We start from the raw sequence: 15,861 nt of genomic DNA, 5'->3' as shown, positions 1-15,861 counted from the left end.
TTTCACATTCATGAGCTTCGACTGAAGTTCTTCGAGTTGCTCAGTAGCCAGGCTGATTTATGTCTTGGCTTTCTGCATGATATCACACAATTATCTCCAGATGGAAAAATGGCAAAGGAGGAGTGCCAAAGAATATTAGCCCTTAAAAGTACTCAGCCATTACAATCCATTTAATCCTGTGATTATTTTTGTTTTGACTTCACATATTTGGAAGCACAAAACCCGTTTCCTTTCGGGGAAAGCGTGACTTTCTGTCATCCAAGATACTGTTGAGCGGCGCTCCCTCAGACCAAACGTCAAAATAGACTTTGACCAATGGCAGGCCAGCCTGAGCCAGGCACTGGGGTCAGCTGACTTAATTAGAGCGCCATTTATCAAATTGACCTCGTGTTATAGACTGAATCCGTTCCAGAGGCCTGTCTGTAACATGAAACACCAGCAACTCAACAGGCACGCGGCATAATTTGGCGCTTCTGCGCAGGCGCAAGCGGCGAAACCCGGAAGTAACCCATTCCAGTACTTCCGGGTTGCCTCGGGACGCAAGATGAAAACGCGCAACCTAAAGCGGATGAAACATGAGGTATGACTGTATTGCTCTACTAGTTCTGACCCAGTAATAAAGTCCCATAAACCTGCTTGATGAATTTGTTGCACAAGTAAAAGCTCATTGTGTGCTGCCCACGGTAATCTGAATCACTTGGCCTTCCTGAACCGATTCCTACTAACGCTAACTCAACTCACATGAACTCTGTACTCTAACAGCATTTTAATAAGTGTCACAGGCACCCTGTTGGCAAGATGTACGACAATATAGGCAAAGTTTACAGGTGTTTTGAGACAGGGAAGATATGTAATGTGCATTATGTGCCCCCAATACTGGGCTGGCCCCAGACTAAGCTGGTTGCACTTAGGCCCCAGTGAAATCAATGAGACAAGTTAGTCGTTATGAATTTCACTGGGGAAGATGTGCAGCCAACCTAGTCTGGATCCAGCCCAGAAGTCATCACAATTAAGCAAGCATACAGCTGATCTCGAGTGTCATTTCTTTCTATCCACGGAAGCTGTTTCAAACTTGGATGGTTTAGATATAATTTCTGTAAGATAAAACAACAAAGAACAACTGTTTGCCATGCTGAAAAACACACCCATACCCACAATGTTGAGTGTTGTCACAAGTTGCCTTTTTAAAATTTTGCTGCACCACAGCAGCACTACATTAGTGGGACTGTGCGGTATTAAAATAGCATCTCCCAGCCGCTCAGCTTTAATTCAGGTCACTGCTGGACCTTCAAAATGCTGCCTGGCCTTAAGTCAGGTAGGTACTTGCACATATACAGGGGAAGCGGGCAGCACTGAGCCAACAGTCAAGAAACATTCCTACCAAAATGCTTCCCTCATTCTGGGTATACTCATGCTTGTGAGATGATAATCCACCTCCAAGGATTGGCGAAGCAGATAGCTAGCTCCCTGCTGATATCTTCATCGAGTTGTTGTCTTTTCCTTGACAGCCATGTGAACGAATTTATAACGAATTTGTTTCGCTTCCTGGATATTAAAATTCAAACCATCCATAACAAACCCATTCACACCATCCACAACAACCCATAACCACTGGTCAATGGGCAGAGTAAATGAACAGAATCCTAAACCATAACATGATGCAAGGCGACAGACAACAACCAAAATATCCAGGTTTGGTTCACTCTCTTCTCTCAAACAAATGTTCAGTGTATACTAATAGGGACAAGTTACTATCTATCTGTCTGTCTATCTATCTATTTATTTCAATCAACCTTTGGGCTCAACTGCATTTCATTTGGAGGAAGATGCAATCCCCAAAGTCAAAGAAATGAAAAAGGAGATTTTTCAGAAGCATTTTCAGCTTTAACCATGAAGGGTCATGTGAGATATGCCATTAAGTCACTCAGCTTTATTTGTGATAAATAATTGTATTTTTGTTTTTATCTTCTTTTTACACTCGCTTTCAGGGGGGAAAGTATTTTAGGGGGGAAAGTCGTGTTTTTATTGTTTTTTATGCAAATTGCTTACAGGTTTTAATTATATGAAGTGGTACTTTTTTATTAATAGTTAATTAAACACCATTTAATTAGGCCCAATAATCATCTTGTCTTGTGTGCGGTAGCCACCTCAAACCCACTTTCTCACTGTCTCCTTCATTACATCAGGGGGGAAATGAAATGGGAAACCTGACAAAAGACCCAGATCGCGGCACTCACAGAAATTCCTCCACAATAAATTCCCATTGAAATGCCATCTAGTATGCCATTTCATCGGACTGTGTGATATCAATAGGATCCAGACGAGGTCATTGAAGATGTTTCTCTCCAGAGTAGCTCAATGCTTCCTTGCTTTTAATTAATTTACAGATGCAACTTAAAAGCACCAAGGCACAACAGGGTGTCGGATAAAGAGGGCTCCTGGTGTGCTTCCTGAGGGGACAAGGTAATTGGTCTATGGTCCGCTGCCTAGTTATATGCCAATAGCCTCTTATTAAAATCTCTCAGCCTGGGAAAAGTTAAGCAACCACCAAAAACAGAATGGGAAAATGTGGGATCTGTTGGCTCAATAGAGAACCAAAGTGATGCAGCCATTTGCGTGTTGAGGTCCCTCCATAAAAGGTAAAGGTAAAGGTACCCCTGCTCGTATGGGCCAGTCGTGTCCGACTCTAGGGTTGTGCGCCCATCTCACTTAAGAGGCCGGGGGCCAGCGCTGTCCGCAGACACTTCCGGGTCACGTGGCCAGCGTGACAAGCTGCATCTGGCGAGCCAGCGCAGCACACGGAAACACCGTTTACCTTCCCGCTAGTAAGCGGTCCCTATTTATCTACTTGCACCCAGGTTGCTTTCGAACTGCTAGGTTGGCAGGCGCCGCGGGGATTCGAACCGCCAACCTGACGATCGGCAAGTCCTAGGCACTGAGGTTTTACCCACAGTGCCACCCGCGTCCCTGAGGTCCCTCCATAGCTACCCTCAAATAAAGACACAATTCACACAGAATATTGTTTAAAGGTTTTTGGCATAATTTTTGGCCACAGCTTTATTGATTACAGCATGTGAGTGGTTGCTTAGGCATTGGTTCGCAACTATCTGTTCCAGCCTAGAGGTAGGAACAGAACTGACATCTGCAAGCCTGCGAAAGTCAGTAAGGGAAAACATTTTGGAGAGAGCCTAGAGCGGGGCGCCAGGCTCTCACCTCTCCCCAAATGCTCCCAGGGGCTCTCGCGTGGCCCTAGCCCCTTGACAGGGGTTTGGACAAGAGCATGGCGAATCCCTGGATTCCCTTAATGGAATATCCTTGCAGCAGCAGCAGCATTGGAGGGGCCGGCACAGCCAACCATACCCCCTCCACCAACTAAAATTAACCAATGTGGGTTAAACCACAGAGCCTAGGACTTGCCGATCAGAAGGTTGGCGGTTCGAATCCCCACGACAGGGTTAGCTCCCGTTGCTCGGTCCCTGCTCCTGCCAACCTAGAAGTTTGAAAGCACGTCAAAGTGCAAGTAGATAAATAGGTACCGCTCCGGAAGGTAAGGTAAATGGCGTTTCCGTGCGCTGCTCTGGTTCGCCAGAAGCGGCTTAGTCATGCTGGCCACATGACCCGGAAGCTGTACACCGGCTCCCTCGGCCAATAAAGCGAGATGAGCGCCGCAACCCCAGAGTCGGTCACGACTGGCCCAGGTAAGGGGTACCTTTACCTTTAACCACAACCTTACAAGTTGTGATGATTTGCTACGCAGTAGGCAAAAACCAAATGGCACCAGCCAATCAGCCAAATGGCAAAATGCCTACCAGGCTCCTGTCCCGAAAGCAGACGACCTCATGACAGACATAGCAAGGTCAATGCGAACAGCCCTAAATATAGGGAGGGTGGGCGGGTGATCTAATTCGTGTAGCGAAAAGAGGAAGCTCAATGCTGCGCACAGGGAATAAATAGCTCCTCATCAGTCACTCATAAAATTGCTACACCAAATTCTCCCCAACGACTGAGATGTGCCCAATCAGAAACATGGCCATCTATCCTAACCCACCCACCAACAGAGGGATGTCTTGGTTGCTCCCACTGCAACACGTGCTCTCCATGAAGGAGAACCCGGCCTAGACTTTGACCAGAAAGGCCCGAGTTCAATGTGCCCCCCCCCACTGAGTCACAAAGCATACTTTTCTGAGGATAAAGCAGAGAACACACTGGTTGACTTGTCTCCCACATGGTTAAGTTCCCAACTGGGATGCACATCTTCCAGTTCGTGCTCCCATGAGAGTCATGTGACCCACGTGAGATCACAGGGCCCAAAATATGTGCTGCTTTCGGGGCCATGCTCTCATGTCGCATGAAAACCCATGTCTTGGTGGCAAAGCATGAGATCACAATCCAGAGAAAAGCACTTTTTCAGGGCTGGGTCTCAGCGCAAATTTATGCGAGATCACAGTGCCCAAAATGGCCGCCGTGCTCTCGCAGGAAAGAAACGTTTCTTTTTCTGGGACACTTGCGGGGTATGGAATGAAGGGCAAGAGTAAAATCACAGTAAAAAATGGGGGGGATGCCTTCAACAATAGTGGTGATCTAGACTGCCACAGTGCAAGTCTGAGGGCGGTAATACTGGAGGACTGAATATTTAAGTACAGTGGTACCTCAGGTTAAGAACTTAATGGAGGTCCGTTCTTAACCTGAAACTGTTCTTAACCTGAGGTATCACTTTTGCTAATGGGGCCTCCTGCTGCCACCGCCCCACCGGAGCAAGATTTCTCTTCTCATCTTGAAGCAAAGTTCTTAACCCGAGGTACTATTTCCAGGTTAGCGGAGTCTGTAACCTGAAGCGTCTGTAACCTGAAGCGTCTGTAACCCGAGGTACTACTGTACCCTTTTTCTTTCTTGAGTATGAGGGTCTGGAGAACTCTTCTCCTCCCAGGGTGGCACCGGGAAGAGAGGAGCCTTTCCCACTCTTGTGCCCTCCAAAATTTTTGGAGTACAACCAGGCCATTAGCCCCAGACAGCACAGCAGGATTTTTGCAGCAATCTGGGCTAGACAGGCCACAGGACCAGCGAAGAGCAGAGCCATTTGAAGACGCTGCAAGCTGGATTCTCAATTTCAAAGTGGGATGGTTAAATAGGGAGGGGGAATCTTCCCAATAGGGAAACAGAGATTCCGTTTTGTGTTTATGCTCTGGTTTCTGCTGCTACACCACTTCATGCATGGATAGTAAATGGCAACACCTTGAAACGCAACTTTCATCTCCTTCGCCTGTTTTCTCTGTGTGTTCAGAGACAAGGGAAACAGATGAGCAACCAAGTCAGGGGGCAGATGAGGCACAATATACAGCTGCACATCTGTCAAATCCCCTCAATCATCCATTTGATCACGTTGCTTTCAAGGCTCGCAAAGATCAAAACTCTGTTCCCACAGCAAGCCTCTGAGGAGGCAACCATTGAACTCCATCAGAGAGAGGCAGAAGGAAATTGATGAGCTCGTGTCCTCCCGAATAAAAGCTGTTTTGGAGCTGGTGAATCAAGTAGCAATGGAAATGGACAGGTTTTGTGTAGGAACATTGGGGTTTTATATTATATTAATCATCATCATCATCATCATTATTTATATATATATACATACAGTGGTACCTTGGTTCTCAAACTTAATCCATTCTGGAAGTCTGTTCCAAACCTAAAGCGTTCCAAAACCAAGGCACGCTTTCCCATAGAAAGTAATGCAAAACGGATTAATCCGTTCCAGACTTTTAAAAACAACCCCTAAAACAGCAATTTAACATGATTTTTACTATCTAATGAGACCATTGATCCATAAAATGAAAGCAATAAACAATGTACTGTAATATGACATAAATAAAAGAGTATTGTAGATGATAAAAATTTTAAAAATAAATAAATTCTTACCTGCACTGATGATAGTCATTGTTTGGATGGGGGGCTTTTATCCATTTCCGCAGCCACACAATCAATCAATCAATCAATCAATCAATAAGTAACTGAACTGGGATCCAAAACAAATTAACTGAAAAAGCCTCAAAACAAAAAACGCAAAATAAATAGCAAAAACAAAAGCACCAAATATAAGCTCCAAGAGCACCGCAATCGGAAACGGGAAGCTTGAATTACAACGGGGGGATGCAAATGAGCAGCGCAACAGGAAACACAGGGGGACTCAAAACGGAGCTCGTTCAAAAACCAGAACACCTACTTCCGATTTTGCAGCTTTGGGGTTCCAAGCTGTTCGTGAACTAAGCTGTTCAAAAACTGAGGTACCACTGTAGATATAAACACATACACACACCCACACCCAAATGACAATGAACAAGCTTTCTTCACAATTTCCCATTATAGAAGGATAAGCTTTCCCAGCATGTAAGTTGTCTGCATATGGGTGATGCCAAAAACTTCCATACACACGTCATAGAATTGTAGAGTTAGAAGGGACCGCAAGGGTCATATAGTCCAACCCCCTGCAATGCTGGAATTTTTGCTCAATGTGGGGCTTGAACCCACAACCATGAGATCAAAAGTCTCATGCTCTACCAACTGAGCTAAGTCTTGATAGATAGCAAAGCAAGCAAGACAAAGAGCAAACTGGTCTTTCTAGGTAAGAATGACTTCTCTGAGCTACTGGCTCTTTTTTACTTCCCAGCCATTGGGTACCATTTTGGTAATTGAATGAATGATGATCGTCATCGTACAGCACTGAGATATCCTATGTAGCAACCAGCGCCAACAGGGTGCCTTCTAGATGACTAAGACTACAACTCCCATCAGCTCCAGCCAATACATGGGAGCTGTAGTCCAGAACAGGTCACTGAAGGCTGCTATATACTAGTTCATCCTTATGGAGTGAAGGCACATGAGAAAGGTATCAGCAGGTACAGTGGTACCTCAGGTTACATACACTTCGGGTTACATACGCTTCAGGTTACAGACTCCGCTAACCCAGAAATAGTACCTTGGGTTAAGAACTTTGCTTCAGGATGAGAACAAAAATCGTGTGGTGGCAGCAGGAGGCCCCATTAGCTAAAGTGGTACCCCATTAGCTAAAGTGGTACCTCGGGTTAAGAACAGTTTCAGGTTAAGAACAGACCTCCAGAACAAATTAAGTTGTGCTGGTCCTGGGGGGTTACTGTGTGGCGTGATCCGAGTCCAGTCTGAGGTCGAGGGTGTGGTTTGGAGGCTGTCCGTCAAGGCTGAAGTGGGGTCTAAGGCAAGGAGTCAGGTGAGGTCAGGAACTCTGGCAGAAGAGCAGGACAGGGTGCCGGCAGGAACAGGCTACCAACAATGTTGCTCCTGCAACCTGGGACTGGGGCTGGCTGGCTTTTATCTGCCCCGAGGCCTTGGTCCACAGGTGACTCGCTTTTCCTGGCCTGGAGACGAGCACTCCTCCTGCGGGAACTTAGTTCCCTCCGCCTCTCTGCCCTGAGCCTCTGCAGCTCCGGAGAGGCTGGAGGGTTACCGGACCCAGAGGCAACCTCCTCCTCCCCTGACGGGGCTGAGAGTGGAGCACCTGCAGGCAATGGGTCCTTGATCACCTCCGGAGCCAGAGCAGACTCAGCTGGTGTCTGCTCCTGAGGATCCAGCACAGGTGAGGACCCTTCAGGCTCAAGCCCCAGCCCCGGCTCAGCTGGTCCCGGAGGCGGGGACTCCTGTGCAGGCTGGGATTCCTCAGGTTCAGCCTCTGAATCCGATTCCCAGGCCATCACCTAAGTACTTAACCCGAGGTACCACTGTATATGGGAGTCCCAACATCGCAGAGAGGTTGAAATGGAGTATCCGGAAAAAGGATGTGGCTGGCAGGCTGAGAAGAAGCATCGCACAGTATGACATTTTGTTGCAGGTCCTACTTGTCAGCAGGAATGCCACCTTTCTGAGAGTGGCTTTGAACCATCAGCAGCTGCACGACAGGCAAACATTTTAACAGATGCAGCTTTCGCCGACACTGCATATTCAAAAGATGAATCTGAACGTGTGAAATAACAAAGATTAATGACTGCCAGTAGAATTTTCTTAGTAAATGAATGGATTAATTGCCCACAAAGCCAAGCTTGTCAAGTGATAATCTTACTATGTACCTGTTGGCATTGTAAACGGACCTGCTTGGATAGATAAAGGATTTTTTTCGCCCAACAGCATAGATCTGTTAAAGCTGTTAGTCATGGTACGGGATGTACATATCCATCTTCCTTTCCAGTGTCTGTAATTCTTTGAGAGCCAAGTGGGAATTGGCAAATTTGTCAGTTTTCTACATTTCTCATTTTTCAAATCATAAATTCAGCATACATACAACTATTTGGGAATTTTGTAAATAAAATTAAAACCCTCGGAAAAAGCCATCAGCATTTCAGATCGATCTTTTCCTAGCACAATTTTACACAGTCTCGACGAATATGCACAATTTTTCTAGCAATTTTCCCTACCGTAATTCATGCTTGTGTGTCATTTTCACCAATGTATGCATTTCATGCAAACTGGTACGTGCACTTGGGGGCACATAATCTTGGCTAGGAACTGCGTTGCAAAATTCAGAGAAGTGCGGTTTTCAAAGGATAGCTGTATTTTGGTTTGCATCTTGTTTCAAACAGTGCTAATTAAGCCAGGGAGAATGAACATGACATGAGAATGCAGCCCTGTGGCTACTGGAACATGCTGATTGGCCCTGAGCCAACTTCTTTCACTTTTAAGCCCCCCCCCACTCATTTCAGCCTGAATTTTCTGCATGCCTCTGTCTTTGTTTGCCTTGTGGTGAAAGCACATGGTACTACTGCATGTAGACTGACAGTGAAGCGATATAGGAGGATATATTTTCAGCTTGGGCAATGAGATGCACATGTCTCATTAACAAGAAGAGGGCCAGTATTGCTTTCCCCCACCCCACTAAATAAATCTACTAGCAGAAAGCCTATCCCTTGATGAGCAACAGATGGGGTTTCCATAATGGCTCATTACCTCCTTGCTTTGTCATGCTGCTAAAATGAAATGAAACGTTATTTATGGTTAGAAATGATGCGCAAGATTCCTACACAACTTTCCCCCATTGTTGTTGTTGTTTTGGATGAGCTTCCATTCCGAAGCTTCTCCTGGGACTAACAAATTTGAGGAGCTGGCAAAAGGCCCGTTGGGAATTGCAGAAGTGCCCCTTCTGTCCAACTATTAAAAAAACGCAATCTCAAGTCTCCAAAGTGAAGCTCCGGTTCTGCAAAAAACCTGGAAATCTGCACATTCAGAACAGAAAAGCTGCCACTTGTCGCCAAATGCCTTTTGTCAGTCGTCCTCTGCGATTGGGAAGGGCTATCACATTTGAATGGCTGCAGAAAGCACTAACCACCAACGATGGATTTGGTTGGGAATGTGTCATTTACGGCAAGGTTGGGCAACAGCTGTGATCTGCGAGCCACAATGAATGTGGATAATGAGTTTGGGAGCTGTGGCTGATTGGCATATTTGTTGTGGCATGCCGTTAGCATAATGCAAGTACCGCTATCACAGATGAGTTTGATGTCAAGCGAGAGTCAGCCAAGCATTCCAAGATCTGCGTCTCTGCTAAATGAACGGGCTCCGAATAAGCCCACGTTGCAAATACTAAAAGTTAGCAGTCCACAACCATTTAAATGAACTTGCTTGAAGTTGCATATGGGTGTGCAGCAAAGCACACACATGCATGCACACACACCCCTACAACCCAGTCCTCATCTAGAATCATAGTTGGAATGGATCCCATGGGCATCTAGTCCAGCCGCTTGCAATGCAGGAATCTTTTGCCCAAGCTGAGTAGGTTTAGCTCGGAAAAGAGAAGACTGAGGAGAGATATGATAGCCATCTTCAAATATCTCAGGGGCTGTTACATGGAAAGTACTTTTCTGAAAACATTTTTACAAAGCCTTGTGCAAGAGGTTGGATATGTAGATTTTTGTACCAGCCCTACAGCAAAAAAGAAGCTAATATTATTCCAGGCTGCATCAATAGAAGTATAGTGTCTCGATCAAGGGAAGTGATAGTCCTGCTCTATTCTGCCTTGGCCAGACTCTACCTGGAATACAATGTTCAGTTCTGGGTACCACCATTTAAGAAGGATATTGACAAGCTGGAACATCAAGATGATCAAGGCTCTGGAAAGTGTGGCCAAGATGATCAAGGGTCTGGAAAACCTTATGTGGAATGGTTGAGGGAATTAGGTACATTGCTGAAGACGAAACTGAGAGGAGATATGGTAGCCATCTTCAAATATCTCAAGGGCTGTCACATGGAAGAGAGAACAAGCTTGTTTTCTCCTGCTCTGGAGGATAGGACTCAGACCAATGGCTTCAAGTTGCAAGAAAGGAGATTCCAACTAAACATGAGGAAAAACTTTCTGATGGTAAGAGCTGTTCAACAGTGGAGCGGTCTCACTCAGGAGGTTGTGGACTCTCCTTCCTTGGAGGTTTTGAAGCAGAGGCTGGATGGCCATCTGTCATGGATGCTTTAGCTGAGATTGCTGCATCACAGGGGGCTGAAGTAGACAACCTTTGGGGTTCCTTCCAGCCCTACAATTCTATGATTTTATGCATGTGGGGTTCAAACCTGCACCCCTGAGATTAAGAGCCTCATGTTCATCCCAGGGAGTAAACAGGACCCACGAAGCAGCCCTATTTGTGTCTCTCCAAGACTATTGGGAGCGATTTCAGCACTGCGGCCTTTGAAATATAATAAGAGCCAGCTTGATCGGACCAAATGACCATCCACGTCTGGCATCCTGTTTCCCACAGTGATTAAGCTGATGTCCTGGAAAAGCCCGCAAGCAGGACATAGAGGCAAAGGCCTTGCCCTGAGACTGCTCCCCAGCAGCTGGGACACAAGAGGTATAATAGCACCAAGCCAGCCAAATACTCAGATGATTTAATCGCGCTTGCTCAGGAAGTATCTGACCTAAGCGAGGCAAAGTTTGCTCGCTTCCCTCAGAAATCTAAATAGGGGTGATCCGATCTTTTTCATATTTTTAACCTTGGCTGCGGTTCCTTGGACTCACTGAATCTGGACGGAAGGAACCCATCTGGCCTCTCTGAAGTGCTTCACAGAGAAACACAGCCTTTTCCCTGTCGAGAGTGAGGGCGGGGGCATGGTGTCGGGGGCCCAGGGAGTGCAGTGTCCAGAGTCCTAGGTGCAGGATTTTTAGGGGGCGTGAGCCATCCTGCTCTGCCTGCTGCCGGGGGTCTCCATTGTAAAGCAGCCAAATGGATTGGCAGCTGAATCTAAGTTCAACACCTGTGGGTGGCAGGTTAGTTGAGAGATCAGCATTGGCTCCCAGTACGTTTCCGAGCACAATTCAAAGTGTTGGTGTTGACCTTTAAAGCCCTAAATGGCCTCGGTCCTGTATACCTGAAGGAGCGTCTGAGATCCAGCGCCAAGGGCCTTCTGGCGGTTCCCTCATTGCGAGAAGTGAGGTTACAGGGAACCAGACAGAGGGCCTTCTCGGTAGTGGCGCCCGCCCTGTGGAACGCCCTCCCTTCAGATGTCAAAGAGATAAACAACTATCTGACTTTTAGAAGACATCTGTAGGCAGCCCTGTTCAGGGAAGTTTTTAATGTGTGACATTTTAGTGTATTTTTGGTCTTTGTGGAAGCCGCCCAGAGTGGCTGGGGAAACCCAGCCAGATGGGCGGGGTAAAATAATAATAATAATAATAATAATAATAATAATAATAATAATAATAATAATAATGATAATAATGTGAGCCAGGTCAGGCTGTGGAGCACACCTCACTTTGCAACAGAGGGGAATAACTGGAAAGTGGTGCAACTCTGCTATGAATCACTGCCCTCCATCCTTATAGTGACCTCCTGGCTCTTTTCATTTCTTCCCATGTTTCTTTATAGTACTGCAATGCAGCAGCCTAAGATTAATATATTCCCTACGTGCACTTGTGCTGAAATAGCCTTCCAGATTTGTGGGAAAATGCCTCTTGCAGATTGTTTAGCATATAATGCATAGGTGATCACAGGATATTCTGCATGTTTCCTCTCTGTGCTGATTAGAAAGGAACATAATAAATAGATGGAGAATTGGCGATGGGGGATTTTGCTTTTGCTGAATATGTTCAAATGGTGTTCCTTCCTGTTGTTCAGTCACATGCTTTCCTGGGTTTCAGATTCTGCCAGAAGAATGAGCTCTGGGCCAAGCAAACGCCTGCAAAACAAAGATTAAACGAAAGATAATCTCTACATGGTGCTCTTTGTTCTGAAGTGGTTTCCTGAAAACGTCCCAAGATGATTGATCCAAGATGACTCATCCAAGATGACAGCTCAGTAAATCTCAGGTATTTCAAGTCAAGGAGGCAGCACAATTGTGTCTCTGATGATCCAGGTGGTTTGGGAATATTTTCAATGAAGCAGCTTCGTCATGCAAATATTCCTTTGCAGGAAAAATTGTACAAGAGGGAAAACAAAGGATTCCACCCCTGCGTAGGTGCTATTGAACACCTGATAAATTATCCAAAATGTATAAGAAGGTTCCTAATAACTGCTGGAAGTGCAAACAAACAAGTGGTCCTTTTTTATGTGGTGGAACTGTAAGAAAGCAACGGGATTTTTGGGAAATGATATATGATGAGATAAAAAAATGCTTAAAGTGATTACACACAAACACACACACACAGTTTTTCTTCTAGGGATTATAGGGTCAGAAGTTCCGAAAAAGATGGTTAAATTGTTTGTGTATGGCAGCCAGGATTCTCTATTCACCAAAAAAGAAAGGATAAACACAGTGGTGGATGATGTAGAATCAGCAAAGCTAACAACTAAAATAAGAGAACTTAATAACTACTGTTTTATGGAAGAATGAAAGGCTTTTTTAGACTGTTTAAAGAACCGTTACAATACGCTGAATTTGTGAGCAGGATTTGAACTGTGAGCAACAGAAATCATTAGAGATAGTTGTATTGTATCAAGAAAAGAAAATTAAAAATCCACAAATTTCGTATAGAATTCCAGTACATAATAATTTTAACACAAAACCAAAGCCCCCACCTTGCAGCTTAGTTCAGGATTTTGAACTAATTTTTTGTTACAGCGCATCAGTCACTAAGTTATGCACATGACCCTGGTTCCCAGGGCAACAGGCCTTGCAACCAAAGAGTGGATGTGGAACTCAAGCGGATGGGTCATCTAGTTTTGTGGGGACCCATCTTTGGGGAGACCTCAGCAGTTACTACAACTGCTATAACTAATCCAGAATGTGGAAGCTAGACTGGTGACTGGGAGTGGCTGCCGAGACCACATAACACCGGTCCCAAAAGACCTACATTGGCTCCCAGGATGTTTCCGAGCATAATTCAAAGTGTCGGTGCTGACCTTTAAAGGCCTAAACGGCCTCAGCCCAGTATACCTGAAGGAGCATCTCCACCCCCATCGTTCAGCCCAGACACTGAGGTCCACCTCTGAGGGCCTTCTCATGGTTCCCTCACTGCAAGATGTGAGGTTACAGGGAACCAGGCAGAGGGCCTTCTTGGTGGTGGTGCTCACCCTGTGGAACGCCCTCCCATCAGATGACAAGGAAATAAACAACTATCTGACTTTTAGAAGGCATCTGAAGGCAGCCCTGCTTAGGGAAGTTTTTAATGTTTGAAGTTTTATCGCGTTTTTAATATTCCGTTGGAAGTCGCTCAGAGTGGCTGGGAAAAACCAGCCAAGATGGGCGGGGTATAATTAATTAATTAATTAATTAATTACTACTGCTATGATGATCTGGCTCTGGCTGTTGAGCTCCGTGACAAGAATGGAAAAGCCACTCCATTTCTGGTCTATGTCAGATTTGCAAATGGTGCACTCAAAGGCCTTTCAAATGATATTAAAAGTACTTTCTCTCTCTCCATCTCTCTCCTTTCTCTCTCACTCACACATAGCTATTTTAGCATTAATATATTCTTCTTCTGCCCCATGAAATTATACTGACTCAGAAGGTGCCAGGTTCCTGTCTGTTTAATATTCAAGGCACACTTCAACCCATTAAGAGTGTGCGTCTGTGCCTGCTTTGGCACACGCCGATGGCTGCATTGAAACTATCCCAAGAAAAGTCCCTGGTCCATCCGTCCCCCCCTCCAGCTTTCTTTCCAAGCGGCTGCTTATTAGCCACATGGTGAGCACAATTATGCTGCAGCTCAGCTTTTAATAAATCATTGGCCACTTGGCGCTGATGAGGCTGCCGCCCTCTGGGTGTTCAAAGCACCGTCTGCAAGATGGAAATAAACAGGGAGCCATTGCCCTGTTTGCAGCGGTGTATGTTATCTTAAAACCTGGTTAAAGCCTAACGTTGAGATGTTGGCTTATTCTGCAATCCCCACCTTTGGTGTTTCACAGCTGCAGTTCTGGCATCCGATTGTAACTGGACTCGGGGTGATGTAATGCGTGCAGGGAATCTGGGAGCCGAAAATGAGGAATACGGATAGTTAATTTGAAAGCGGTGGCGATAGGTCAAGGCAACACTGGAAGGGCCCGTAAGGTGGAACTCATTTGCAGAGGTGCTCCAGTACAGGCGTCAGAATAATTAGCGTGCCATTTTATGACAGCTCGCAGCCACTACCGTAACAAGAGGCATGCCATTTCCTCGCTGCACCGGTCAGATAATGGAGAAAGAAATCTGCGCTAAATATATGAAAGGATCATTTGCCACCTCTAAGCTGAAGGTGGGAGGAGAACGTTGAAAAGTACCTTCCGCAGGATTTGAAGGTATGCAACCAACAACCTAATCTGGATTTATGCTGCAGGAAGTGCTAAGAATACTGGGCTGGGTAGACTAATTGCAGCGTTTGTCAAACTTGGGTCTCCAGCTGCTGTTGGACTACAACTCCCATAATCCCTGACCACAGGTCTTGCTAGTGAGGGATGATGGGAGTTGTAGTCCAACAACAGCTGGAGACCAACACTGAGAAGCACTGAAAAGCTAGCTTACTATGTCCCTAAGCCTGTAAACAATAGGGCTGCCATACATCCAGATTTTCCTGGACATTACCGGGATTTCAAAGGCGGAATTCATGTACACTTTTGGGCAACCCTATCTAATGCTGTTTTTTTACAGTGGTACCTCTGGTTTAAGGTTACCAGACATCCCCGTTTCCCGGGGACAGTCCCCAGATTTATGTATCAGTCCCCACACTGTTGTTTAGACTGCAGCGCCACCCGTGTCCCTGGGGGTGCACAATCAATAGCCATTTGAAAGGGAGAATTAGGAATGGATGTGCAAGACACAGCACTGAACATGTGTTGACTTTTGATATCGCTCCATTACAAAACAAAGTCTTGAAGATTTGGAAAAGCCTCCTTTCCTCTGGGGGAAATTGAAGGATAAGGGAACAGGTGAGCCTCCAGGAGGGGAACTCATGACATTCCATCTCCCATCAGCCTCAGCCACCATGGCCAGCAGTAATGAATGATAGGAGCTGTAGTCCAGCAACTTATGGAGGGCCACCAATACTGTGTCTGTTGCATAGTGCACAGAGAAGAAGAAGAGTTTGGATTTGATATCCTGCTTTATCACTACCCGAAGGAGTCTCAAAGCGGCTAACATTCTCCTTTTCTTTCCTCCCCCACAACAAACACTCTGTGAGGTGAGTCAGGCTGAGAGACTTCAGAGAAGGGTGACTAGCCCAAGGTTACCCAGGAAGCGAACCCGGTTCACCAGATTATGAGTCTACTGCTCTTAACCATACCACCACACTGGTACACTCTGATACATAGAGCTACACTGCATCTGAACTTGAAGCGAATCACTTTTTACAACAGGACTGTAAGCTGAATTAGTATGTACAGTACTCATTTCAATGGCACGCCTGTATTTGTGCTTTGAATCTTAAAAATGCAAAAAGCAGATGTCCCCATAAAA

The 15,861-nt window shown here is 45.7% G+C and overlaps 2 long non-coding RNA genes across 3 annotated transcripts in view; both read right to left on the bottom strand.

Annotated features, from left to right (window-relative positions):
* Positions 1-15,861, bottom strand: part of LOC308570232 — a 106,685-nt gene that overhangs the window by 54,010 nt on the left and 36,814 nt on the right. The window lies entirely within an intron of this gene.
* LOC308570345 lies at positions 12,048-14,398 on the bottom strand. The gene is made up of 2 exons (XR_014001147.1): positions 14,324-14,398; positions 12,048-12,171 (listed from the first exon to the last, which is right to left on the bottom strand). It is a non-coding gene; the product is annotated as an uncharacterized lncRNA (long non-coding RNA).

Source organism: Podarcis bocagei, assembly GCF_964188305.1.
Source record: "Podarcis bocagei genome assembly, chromosome: 12".
Classification (NCBI taxonomy): domain Eukaryota; kingdom Metazoa; phylum Chordata; class Lepidosauria; order Squamata; family Lacertidae; genus Podarcis; species Podarcis bocagei.
This window is presented reverse-complemented; position numbering and strand designations above follow the sequence as displayed.